The sequence below is a fragment of the Orbicella faveolata genome, unplaced genomic scaffold (assembly GCF_042242905.1).
Source record: "Orbicella faveolata isolate gen_17 unplaced genomic scaffold, um_ofav_v1 contig_24, whole genome shotgun sequence".
NCBI lineage: Eukaryota > Metazoa > Cnidaria > Anthozoa > Scleractinia > Merulinidae > Orbicella > Orbicella faveolata.
In genome coordinates, this window is record NW_028301552.1 from 22027507 (window position 1) to 22040393 (window position 12887).

At 38.6% G+C, this 12887-nt stretch overlaps 1 long non-coding RNA gene across 1 annotated transcript; it reads right to left on the minus strand.

Annotated features, from left to right (window-relative positions):
• Window positions 1–8858: 8858 nt before the first annotated feature.
• On the minus strand, window positions 8859–12826 carry LOC149110884 (uncharacterized). The gene is made up of 2 exons (XR_016207995.1): window positions 11503–12826; window positions 8859–10905 (listed from the first exon to the last, which is right to left on the minus strand). It is a non-coding gene; the product is annotated as an uncharacterized LOC149110884 (long non-coding RNA).
• Between the last annotated feature and the right edge of the window lie 61 nt (window positions 12827–12887).

The following is a 12887-nucleotide window of genomic DNA, read 5'->3' on the forward strand; positions in this document are numbered from 1 at the left end:
TTTTAATAATTTATGGAACAATAGTAAATGTCAAACGCCAGCTGAGCCGGGTTAGTGGTTTAAAACAGATATTGTCAGGCCCCTTATTACAGCTTCTCGTCTTTTAAGGCAACAGGTTTGGTAAGGCCAAGTGAAGAATGGAGTTTTTAAGAAATCTTTGCAGTTGTGCACTCTAATTTATTCTTCCTCTAAGGGAACTCGTTTTAGTTAAGTAAATAATTTACCGTAATATAATAATTCCCCTACTATCTGTGTCTACTATGTTCCGGACGAGTACTTTTTTCAATTAGACTTCGGAATAGTATTTTCTGTCAACCAACACTCAGGCACGCTGAGTTGTCTTCTAAGATGAATTACAAGTTAAGCTTATACAAGCTCAGGTGTTTATCACTGACATCGACTGGTGTTCATTGACTCTAGTTTACCATGAGCAGGAAACAGCGACTGGCTAAAAGTATATATATAAAAAACACGAGCAGTTTCGACTGCCTTAACTACAGTCTTCAACGAACGAAATGGTATAAAGTAGCTCAGAAATGCTGCTCCCGAAATTTATTCAAAATTAATTTACCTATGTTAAAGGATATGAAGTCCGTGTTTCGTTGTCTTTTGCTATAAATGAAAACTATTTCTTGAAATATAAGCTTATGGAAACCAAATTCATTTATTGTATTGTGCATGAATGCATTGAGTTTAAACGCAAAATATTTGATAAGCTTAAAGGAGTAGGTCACTCCAAAAACCGTGTATTTTTTTCCATCACCAATAAAAATTTCACATTGAGTTGAGTTACTCACCGTTGTTTTAGCTTCTGAAGTGGATGCGATCCCAATGAAAAAGAAGTGAAAAGTTCGACACCGGGAGCCGCCATTTTGAAAGGATCTTAAAGGCCAGGCCGCATATCCGTGACGTCATTCCGTCCGAGAATGTGTTTGTCCTTTTAAGCTTTAGTATGGCTGCGCTTGAAGCCAGAACGTGCTAGTGATTCCGCGGATGATAATAATTAAGTTGAATGGAATGATCGGTTGGAAAATGCTCTGTGGTGTACTTGTGAGAGATGTGCAACCATGCCGACGCAAAGAGAATGTGTTTGTTGCCGAGAACAGCCGGAGTAGGTCACCAAGATGGAAGGTACATTTTCCAGTGCAATTGCAATGGACGCAGTTAGTGGAAGAGGAGGTTTATTTTTAATTTTAAATTGCTCTCAGAAGTGAACTGGTGGCTTAAATAAATCCCCAGTATAATGCTTTTGATCTGATTTGTCTCCATGTTTATTTTACTGGCGGTTCAATGCGGAGGGAGTTCTGATATCACAGAAACTGACGAGTTTTCAATGGTGTGTTTAAATCGGGCGAATGCTTTCCACCTCACAAGTCTGTGTTTTTACTTATAAAATTTGGATACTTTTTGCCCGTGCTCATACGTGTTTGCCAGGTTTCTTTACACTTATGGACTACGTGGACTCTTGTGAAATACGCAGTGACTTTTACATATAAGATGCGAAGTGAAATCGACGTCTTTGACGTGAGAAATGTGAAATTGACGACATTCCTTATCATTACATGAGATTTTTTGTGAGAATTGTAATTTGTATTGTTGGAAAGCTAAGCACATGTAACATATTTTGGATAGAAGAAAAACGTATATGCAACTTTTACATGCATAAACATTAGCTGACGAAGGAAAATTCACTCTGCTAGTGTGTTTATCCGTATCGCATGTGTCGTGTTTACTCGCCTCGTTACTTGACAAAGCATGCAGTAAAATTAAAGCTTCATTTTTTACCGTAGATTTGCTTTCATTAGCAACTATAATTCCTAAAAATGACGTGAATGCAAAAAAACTGTCCTTAATTAATGATGAATCGTGTTGATAAAATTGAAAACAAATTGTAACACATTTCAGACAAAATATTATTCACATGCGGATATCGGATTTCGCTATAGCAAGACTTGTTATCGGTAATTGTCGATATGTAGATAGGACTGATGTACAGTTAACTACTTCTTCCGATGTATTCCAAATCAAATTAGACAGCATTTAAAAATTTGTAAGTAGTTTACCTCATCCCTGGCTGTCAAGAAATTTTTTAAAGTAAAACCAGTGAGCAGCACGTCTGCGAACTACTTGAGTTGTAAAACTTTTTTATTTTCTCCTACGCGTTTCGTGTGACTAGCGCACACTTCTTCAGGGAGTTTAACAATACAATCAAGTATACCTGTATATATACCTAGATACAATTCTGCATTTCGCAAAAAACGACACCTACGGATTTGCGTATACAAACCGCTCGGTAATGCGTCTAGGAAACAGGCGTAAAAATATAATTAAGGTGTGACATATTTTAAGTGTGACATAACTATTTGGGGCCCACAGTTTTAGCTAAAACATTACCGAGCGGTTTGTATACGCAAATCCGTAGGTGTCGTTTTTTGCGAAATGCAGAATTGTACCTAGGTATATATACAGGTATACTTGATTGTATTGTTAAACTCCCTGAAGAAGTGTGCGCTAGTCACACGAAACGCGTAGGAGAAAATAAAAAAGTTTTACAACTCAAGTAGTTCGCAGACGTGCTGCTCACTGGTTTTACTTTAAAAAATTATAGTAGTTTACCTCATTCCTGGCTGTCAAGGCCGATTATTAAAGACGCTCTGATTTTGGTCCACACAAGAGATTTATAAAGCGAAAAAATACTTTTTCGATAAAAGAAAACCGTACGGGGTTAGTCTGACTTGTAATTTTAAAGAAATCTGCAGGGCATTTGAAGTTCCTACGGTACCCTAAGAAATTTAATAAATCACTTCCAAAAAACGCATGCAGTCGCTATGCATCAATGAACACGAAAACACGAAAACCCTAGCGCCAGTCTACGAAATATAATGAATTAAAAGCTTGCAACATGGAAGCTTTTTTTATAAATACTGGTAAGACTGGTAAATGAAGAAAAGAATTTAATTCAGCCATTTTCCCTGTTATTATAGGAAAAAAAGCGGCAAACTGATTATACATGAAACTGACCCGTGATTCACGCCGTTTTAGCGTCTTTTTCGTGAAAATGTATTGCCTGAAGGGTCGAAAATTTTTGGCGACTAAAATACTTGTGCTGGCGACTAAACCTGAAAACTTAGGGGCCAGCTGGCCCAAGGTTTTTTCATGAAATTCGAGCCCTGTAGTCCAGCGAGGAGCTTCAATTTCTTGCGCAGAAATAACATTTACACAGTCAAGTCAACGACAGTTCTGCCGGGCAAAAATATTTTTAAAAATTAAAAGTATAACTGATAGCTACCTCTTTTCGTTCCTTGCGATGCGCCGTTCGCTTGCAATACGTGCCTTTACAAGGGCCTTCCGTTGAAAAATTGTCGGAAAGCATTTTCCTTCAATGACCTCCTTGAGCTTTGCGGCGCCAATTCGGACGGAATGACTTTACGGATATGCGGCCTGGCCTTCAAGATCCTTTCAAAATGGCGGCTCCCGGTGTCGAACTTTTCACTTCTTTTTCATTGGGATCGCATCCACTTCAGAAGCTAAAACAACGGTGAGTAACTCAACTCAATGTGAAATTTTTATTGGTGATGGAAAAAAAATACACGGTTTTTGGAGTGACCTACTCCTTTAATGTTAACTCGAAAGAAATCTTTTTCCCGCTTTTTACAACCCAAATTGATCAGTCAGATCCAGCTGACTTCGTTCTCTACAGACCGTGGAAAGCACCGAAAAAAGGTTTGAAACTTCCTTAATTTTAAACTCAACATGATCTATTGACCACTCAGAGCGCGTGCAGTATCTCAGTTATTATATAAAGTGTGTGAAGACGAAATGAAAAACCGCCCGCCTGATATTACTTATTTGGATGACTTAATGGTAGAATTTCGCGAGCTACTAGTGCTCGGAGATAGGAAAATCCGGACCACGTTAAGAACCAATCAGATTGCAGGATTCTTTACCGTGCCGTCTTGGAAAATGTTGGCTCGTTCCTTCCACTTGTGTTTTATTTTCTCGATTTCGATAGATTTTTTGAGCACAGTATTTGGCATGTATTGACCTCGCGCTTTGTTTTGTTTGTTATTTCTAATTTGCTGTCAATGAACTTTGACCGTAAAGCAAACAATGAAAGTTTCCAGGTTTAGTGCAACACACCTAATTACGTAATATCTAAAACGATATATGCGCTCGCAATATTTACCCACGCATTCATTTCTTACGTTTTATTTACTGGTCAGCAGATATTCACGGATGGGGGCCGACCCCTAATTTGCATAATCTGCTCACCTCGACACACCACTAACAACTTGCTGGTCCGCAGAAATAGCTTAACTACCACTGATGCTATAATATTTTTAATCTACGCTGTTACAACTCCCCCGTATTTTTAATAATGGAATAAAATCGTCTATAAAGAAGCTGCCTTCCGGGTAAATGGTAACTTCTTAATCGGGATAACATTGGAGATATCATCGGCACACACACTTACTTACTTACTTATTCCTCTTCGTTCCTAGTGGAACATAGCTCCTCAACTAGAGCGCGCCACCTAACCCTATTTTGTGCAGCGCCCTTTGCCTCATTCCCCGCAAGACACACAACATATACAAAAAACACACAACATATACAAAATGATGTTTTTTTTCCAAACGGCTTGGCTTGTGAGAGACAAATAATCTTTTTTTTTATTTTCTCGGAAACCGAGAAACCGAGAACCGGGACCTAACGATTTTTCCATTTAGTTTGAATGCAGCAATCATCTACTTTCTACACAGTAAATATAGACCAATCTCTATTGCACAGTAAAGAGTTATCTCTGAAAATGAGAGCATAGCTAGCACTCGTAAAAGATAATATGTGGTCTCAAGAACACTGTGTGCTCGAAACATATTGCATCCCTATCGACTAAATTTGGGTGCCTTTATCGTGAAACGTACATAAAATTGTTCCTTGAGGGTTCCCAATAGGTTTGGCGGGATGCGGGATTTGGCTTTTTTTCGCTGTGATATTTGGGATTTGAGCTGGTCATGAACACAGGGGCGGAAAGCGGGAATTACAATTACGAGCGGGAGCGGGATTTTTTGTTTTTGTGAGGTTGGGATGCGGGATTCGCAAAGGGAACATAGCGGGATACGGGATTTCAATTCTTACGTGACTTCATAAATTGTTATTGACCGGCGCAAAAACCACAAGCTGGCAGAAACGAACCGTATAGCTGTGTCAGGTTTCAAGTAATGAACAGCAACCGCTCTGTACCCTGTCAGGTTCTGTCAAACGTATCGTCCATTTCCGACATTTTCGATGCTTGCGTCTGTAACCTTGACCTCCCGATCCTTTCTAGTTTTTCTAGTTTTTCTAATCTTTCGACCTTTTCAAAGCGCTTGGCTTTTGGCCAGGATGGCCCCAACGGATGGCGGTGATAGTGATTTATCTAGCCTGCAGTACAGGCGGATTAGCGGGCTCTAGCGTGATATCGCGCTAGAGCCCGCTAATCCGCCTGTACTGCAGGCTATGATTTACCGTACGCAGTATGCGACATTACGAATTGCATCACCATATATTAGACCATATTACGAAAAGGATGTGCGTGCAGGAATGCCTTCATTCGGAAAGAAAAGGTCTGAGCCCAGATTTCAAGCAAAGTGAAGACGCTGAAAGCTTTGAAAGAAACTGTCAAGTGTGTTTACGGGCCATCTCTTGAATATGGGAATGAGCAATCTTTTTCTTTCAGTGATACGTGGACAAAAGGAAACAAAACAGTAAACCGTTTACAGAAAGAAACGTTATAATCATTTGTGCTTACTTATCTGCTACCCATTGAATTCTTTTGTGATCTTTTATGCAATGTCTTGTTTTAAAGAGTTTGTGTCAATAATTATATTAATCGTTAATTTTAAAAAAAATAATAATTGACGCAGAAACGTCCTTGAAAAGTAGGAGGGATCGGGATTTCCAGGCAAAAAAGGGCGGGATGGTGGGATTAACAGGAAAAAATGGGCGGGAAAGCGGGATCTGAGAACCCTATTGTGGACCCTCTTCCTTGGCATTGATGCAATACATCCATTGTTGTATTTCTTACTTAACTTTCTCCTTATTTTTCTCCCCTAACAAAGCGTAAAGCGAATGGCTCAAATATAAACGTTTCTGAAAGCAGATAATGTAAGGAATTATGGGGTTTATTGAAGGTTTTCCTGCTCCTAAACCAATACCAGGACCCTCCCCCTTTTTTTTATCTTTAAATTTAAGTTCTCTTGATATAAGCAGCCAACAGGTAAGGTTTGAAAGAAAATCTATAGTGACTTCTATTTCGATGGAATATAATTAAGAACTCATTCGATCTGCCATATTGGCATATGCCACTGATTGGCGGGCCGCCAAGGTCACTGAAAATCGGCCCTCTCGATATTTTCCAAAAGGGGTATCGAATGGTCCCATTTAATTAAAAATGCTCGCAAAATTTGGCCTTTGCTCGAATTGCTCGCAAAAATTAGATGTGTACTCGCTTGCTCATGCTCGCAAATTTTTGCAACTGCTCGCGTGCTCGCATTTTTGTTAAAAATCTCTGCCGTGTAGCAGAAGCATAATTTGCATCTTGCAAACAAAAATAGGCCAATTCCGATATATTAAAAATCTAACTTGGCTTCGAGGCTTAGGGGAATAAAACAAAAGAAATCGCATCGAGGATGAAGGATGAATAATTAATTTCTTTTGTTTTATTCCCCTAAGCCTCGGAGCCAAGTTAGAATTTTAATATATCGGAATTGGCCTATTGACACTGGAAACAATGTTTCCCAAATGGCAAAACTACGAAAAGTTGGGAAAACATGCACGCACTATATGAATGTTTCTGGAAACATGTTTCCTTGTTTCATTGAAACTGACAGGCGTAAGAATTATTCGTGAAATGCACCCGCAAAGGAAAGAAAGTAATCTAGAATCATGATGACATGAAGAATATTATACTATTACTATTTGACTTTCAGAGCCTGTCAGAGCCTGTCAGAGCCTGTCAGAGCTGTATGGCTCTAACTGGTTAGATCATGGAAGCCTCCAAATGAAGCTTCATTGCGTTAAATTAATCTGTTTCAGCCAATCAGTGGGAAACACGGTTTGCCGATCATCGAGACCGAAGCTCGAAATACTTGTCAAACTAATAAATGCCACGTTGTGTACATTTCCTAAGAATTATGTAACCAAAAAACATATTTTTTTATATCACAACTCCGCAAAGTCTGGGAGCTTTTAACTTCTTCTCGTGGTGTGTTCACAACGTCAGTAGGTAGGGTAATCCTATTGCTAGGGTAACCCTACCTCCTACCTCACTACGTGCTACGGTTACCCTACCCCCTACCTCCCTAGTGCTTCCTCCCTAGTGCTATGGACAGGTCTCAAAAACCGCTGAGCATGCGCACTCAGTTCCCGCCTTCAAATGTTTCAAAATGGCGGACGACGAATAAGATTTCGCCACGTAATTCAGCCTTTCATCAGGCTGCTCATACATTTATTCAAACTTCCATAATCGGTTGAATTACGCCTTCGACGTTTCTAGTTTGCCTTGGCATTGTGTTTAGTGAGATCGGCGGTCATTTTCTACAGAATATTCACCCTTACCTGGTTCCCCCTTGTGTTAACGTTCGCTACTGGTGGAAGAGAAACTGGACTCTGATTTTTTCGTTTGTTAAGACAGCCCAGTGTTTGTTAAGCTTGAGATTTGGACTACGTTATCGTTGTTTCTTCCGCAAGGAAATATCAAAAATGACTTTTTTTTCGTTTCCATGGTTTTGAGAAAACACTTCCCAAAGGCATTATATGGTTGTAAACCGAAAGGAGCAGCTCAGTGAAGCTCTTTAACGATGAATAATGGCTGGATTAATGGCAATCTGACGGCAAGGCCTCGTCCGAGCGGATGCAAAAAGTGACTCTGTGAGTAGAGACAAGTTGTTTTCTCATTTGGCGTTCCTTTCGTGTTAAATACCATCAAGATTGTAATTCCCATCATTTAATCAATGCTCTATTGTAGTGTATTGCACGCCTCTCTTTGTTCATGTGAAATAAAATAGGATTTGTTTAGAATATCAAGATGGTCTTTCTTCTCAGCGTCACGGTTAGCTGTCGAATTTTTCCCGCCATTTCAAGGTGCATCCGCTTTGAAAAATTTAGCTTACCTAACTCAAAACAAGCAACTGGATTTCTTTTAGATCTTGTTGTACTTTTTGTGGAAATCAATAATATGCGCCAAGGGACAACGGGCTCTTCGAGGCGGTAAAGAAAAGGATTACTCGATCAGATCGCTGTTAATGAAATGAATTAGAGGAGGGTATTTTTCTGTTCTTTCGGCCAAATGAAAATTCACGGAAAAGTATTAAACGAGACAACTTGTTGCTTTCCGCAAAGTTCCGCTGGTGATACCTGTTGAGGGAGGCTGACTAAAGTACCCCTAACATCTCATTACAGTGTTCGAGAGCCTGGACCACAGCGATTTAGCTTTCTTTAAACCCGAGCATTTGTAACAAACACTAAAGCTTAAGTTAATTCAAGCAGACGCACAGGAGCGAATAGTTTGCAGCAAACATTATATTTCGCCGAAATAGGTAGGTACATAAGCTTATATTCAAGCTTACTTCTCAGAATTAAAAATAATCGTACACCGTAGTAGGATGCAAGGTTGGTAGCATAAGCACTTCACTGGCTTCTAATCAGGGCATTGTAATGGTTTCTTTTGTTTTTGAAGCAATAAAGAAAAATTATCTTGCACCATACAATACCTGCGTTTACTTTACGGAGCATCCCTAAAAAGGGCTTTCCAGCATCAGTACCAAAAGTTTAACATACAGAAAATGCTTTACTAGTTGACACAACTCAACCTAAAAGACTCAACTTATTGATTTTTAATAAAAACAGAGAGCCAGATTTATAAAGCACTCCTGGGTCAATGTGTGATCCAAGTATTGTTGGAATATAAAACCCAAAAAACAATATTTAGGATTTAAAGTGAAAAAAAAATTACTTCATGAATCTGAATGTCAGAAAAAAATGTATCATTCAATGAAAATGTCTGTAAGAAAATAAAAGAATGAAAAAATACCAATCATTATCAAATCTGGTTTCCCCACAGGTATACAGGTATAGCATCAAAATAATTACATTAGACCTTTTAAATCATTCAGCAGAATGCTAACTTAAATGTCGCCAGATTACAACATGAAAGCATACACAATGTAGTTGAGGAGCTTGAACAAGTCAGTGTAAAGTTACTGGAGAAAACAAAGTAACTAAAACCCTATTTTGACTGGCAAGTTGTGCATCACCAGTCTCTGCCCCAACCATTCCATTCAAGTGAAAAAAAAATTGTGACCAAACATGTAAATTTAATTTCTTATTTGAAATTGAAAACACACAAATAAGTCAGTTTTTGCAAAATCCAAAAGAAGCTGCAGTTTGAGAATGGGATCATTATAAACCTTTCCCCCTAGAGTCAACCATCACTCTGTAGTCAAGGCTCATTACAAATTTTAACTATATTTGAGCATGCATCAGAGCTAATAAACAACAAAAGGGTTGAAGTGCTAACCCATGTTTAATGAAGGTATAAAGATAATATTATCCTTGACTGTACTCAACTGTTAATACAGGTAGAAATTAAAGGAGCTCAGTCATGGTATTTTGAGTAATTTTGGCCACATACAAAATTACCTTTAAATGGTAGGAAACCTGAAAATAACAGTTGAATAAGATAGAAAAACACCAAAGAGATAATGATAAACCATAAAGGAACAAGGATGGAGAAGATTAACATGGATTACAAACAACGAATTTGAAAAATTGAGGCTAAATTTTTCAATATGTGCAAACCGTGACTGAGCTCCTTTAAAATGTTGTGAACGTTTGTAGCAGAACCAGAATTTGGCAAACATGTTCAGCAGTTTCACAGCGCACTGACCAAGCACTATACACAAGGGTGGTAAACACCTCTATGATCTGACTGAAATGGAAACTTTCTGTGATCAGCATTCTGCTGGACTGTTTGGTCAGTTGCAAAATACATGTATCTACAGTAGTTCAGAGACAACATGTTTACTTAGCATTTTACCAGGGATATCTGGCATAACATCTTTTTGTGTTTGTGTTCGTGCTAGAAGAACTCTCCAATCCAGAGGGCAAATGGCTCAAATCTCAAAATGAAAGGAGCCAGTCACAGTTCACTGATGTGTACATGGTTCTTGGGTTCAGCTGCCACCCACAGCCACTACTTAACTATGAAAAGACCTTGGTTGACAGACAAGAAGACAGAAGTACAAAAACAACATTTGTTTAATAGGGGAGGCAATAAATGTGAGATCACATATTGCTAATAATCATCAACTGGAATTAAATTAGTTAGTCTGAGCCAGCAATTTTTTGGTATTTCCACTTTGTGCCCAACTTAGAAAACCGAAAAATTTGTCGTGGATCATAACAAAATTATTGTCCAATCAATGATCTTAGACAGAAGATGAGTCTACTTTGCATTAATACAAGGAGGTAATACCAATAAGAGTTATGATAGAAGTTTCAGTGTTACTGTATACTCCGAGAGCAGAAATGTACAGTGTTTCACCCAAAATTTGCAGAATAGAAAGTTCATGCTCTTCATCAAGGAAGCCATTTTTTTGCATGCCAAGCACTATCTGGTCCACAAGTTCCGTAGCAAGTACCACTTGGCATATGTGCACTGCAGTTGTGGATGTACAAAGTCACAACAACATGGAAGTAGTTGATTTGGGAGATGATATCACTAAGAGTCACTGCAATGTTCACATGACCATGGAGGGTGGCACAGTCCGCCCTTGTCAAGGGGCTATTGACATTCAGCATCTCCTTGGTGTTGTATCCCTTGAAAGAGGAAATTATCACTGCCAAAACTTCCTTCAACATCTCCCTCTGCAATTCAAAGAGTTCAACTGGTCAAATGTTGAAAAAAGTTTTAAGGAATGAAAGTAATCTAAGTTTGTATAAAATGCAGTGTGCTTTAAGAATTTAGCATGACACAAGACATGAAATGGTTTGTGCTGCTAAGGTATGGCACATAATTTTCAGAACCACCTTGAAGTTTTCACAGGGAAAAAGATTGAAATCCTTCACTCTAATTTTAGAAGGTAGCTAATTTTGTAACTGTGTAGGAAAATGAAATTTTCAAAAGAGGAAGCTTTAGAAGCAATAAATTGCCTCAAAACTGTAACAGAATCATTCAACCTGTGGTAAATTGTTGAAATTAACTCAAGAAAAACTTCAAAAAAAATTGTCAAAATAATTATGGTTAATAATCTCCTGGTTTTTTCCGTTTTCGAATTCCTAAGTAATGAAGACATTGCATGGTCAGGTGCTATGGCCACTGGTATGGAATTTTATTGAAAGGTGGAAACATCACAAACATGTATTGTGAAGTGGACATGATATAATGAACTATTATTTTTGAAAGTTGTACAATGTAAGTTATTAATGACCTTCTTAACTGTATGTATACAGAATTCTGCTTACCAATTTCTTATTCTTGACTTTTACTGTATGAGCTGAGGTGTACGCCAATGACAGCTTAGCATGAAGAAAACAAAAACAGTGGAGATGAAGACGACGACGAACCAGAAGAAAGCTCAAATAGAGAATCAGAGAATCGAGAGGATGACAAGTTCGATGATCGATTACAGGAAAAAGGTTGATGACATCAATGCAAGCAAAATTTGCGGAGCGCTTCTGAATTTACATACCCTGGTCCCAGAGATTTTTCTTGATTTTTCTCCGCACGAGAGAGCTACGAGAGAGCCGCGAAGTGGTGAAAACACGAATCGCGAAGCGGCGAGAAAGAAAAACGAGGTTTTTCTTTCTCGCCACTTCGCGACTCGTGTTCGCCGCTTCGCGAAAAGTAAAATCAAGAAAAACCTCTGGGACCAGGGTAGAATTTAAAAGGAAACGAATCCACAAGAGATCCTTCCATTATACACAAATCCCAAACAGAAACCAGTGCAAGGATGTAGCAGAATTTCGCGCCGAATTTGCTGTGCTCCTCCAAGCGCAGGTTAACATCGTCGTTGTCGGTAAACATCAACTGCAATCCATTGATTTTATGCTCATCCTCGACAACCCAGTCTTTCTTCATAAATAACCATTAATAAAACTGCAAGTATGCTGACAAACTGGCCAAGCAAAAAGCACCAACTTGTGGTGAAAAGAGCACAATCAAACGTAGTTCACACAAACTACCGTTCAATGGCCACTCGATCGCGCTTCCAATCCCCGCAGTAAGTCAGCGGTCAAGGTTCTGCGCACGCGTCCTTAAAAAAAGTCCCCAGCCAATAAGCGGTTTTTGAGACCTGTCAGTGCTATGGTTACCCTAGCAAGAGGGTTACCCTAGCACTCCCACATTTCTCTTTTCTTTTCTTTTTTCTTTTTCTTTTTTTCTTTTTTTTTTCATGTACGTGTTTATAAGGTAGGTAGGGTTACTATGGCTCTAGGGTAGCCCTAGCTGAGAACTAGGGCTAGGGCTCCCTTAGCGCCAGGGTAACTGACCTGCCTTATAAACGCTCCAAGAAGCGAAATATGATAAGATACCAACAAAACAAGCAAATTGTGGCTCAAGAAACATCGTACGTATTTATCCACATTTTGTTTTAGTTTTGCTTTGGATTGAAAATGTTTGCTAAAAAAGCTGTCGCTAAAATATTCATTGCAATATTGTTTATAGTTTTGCTGTTAAATTAATCCCAAACTAAAGAAAAATAACTGGGATTTAAATTGAGCATAGAAATTGAAACGATTTGAGTGGAACTGAAAAAGTGAAAATAGGTTTTGGCAATACAGTTATTATCCTTGCGTGTGTTAAATTTTTAACTTAAAACTTAAAAGTTTAAATTTAAGTGCTCGCTGTG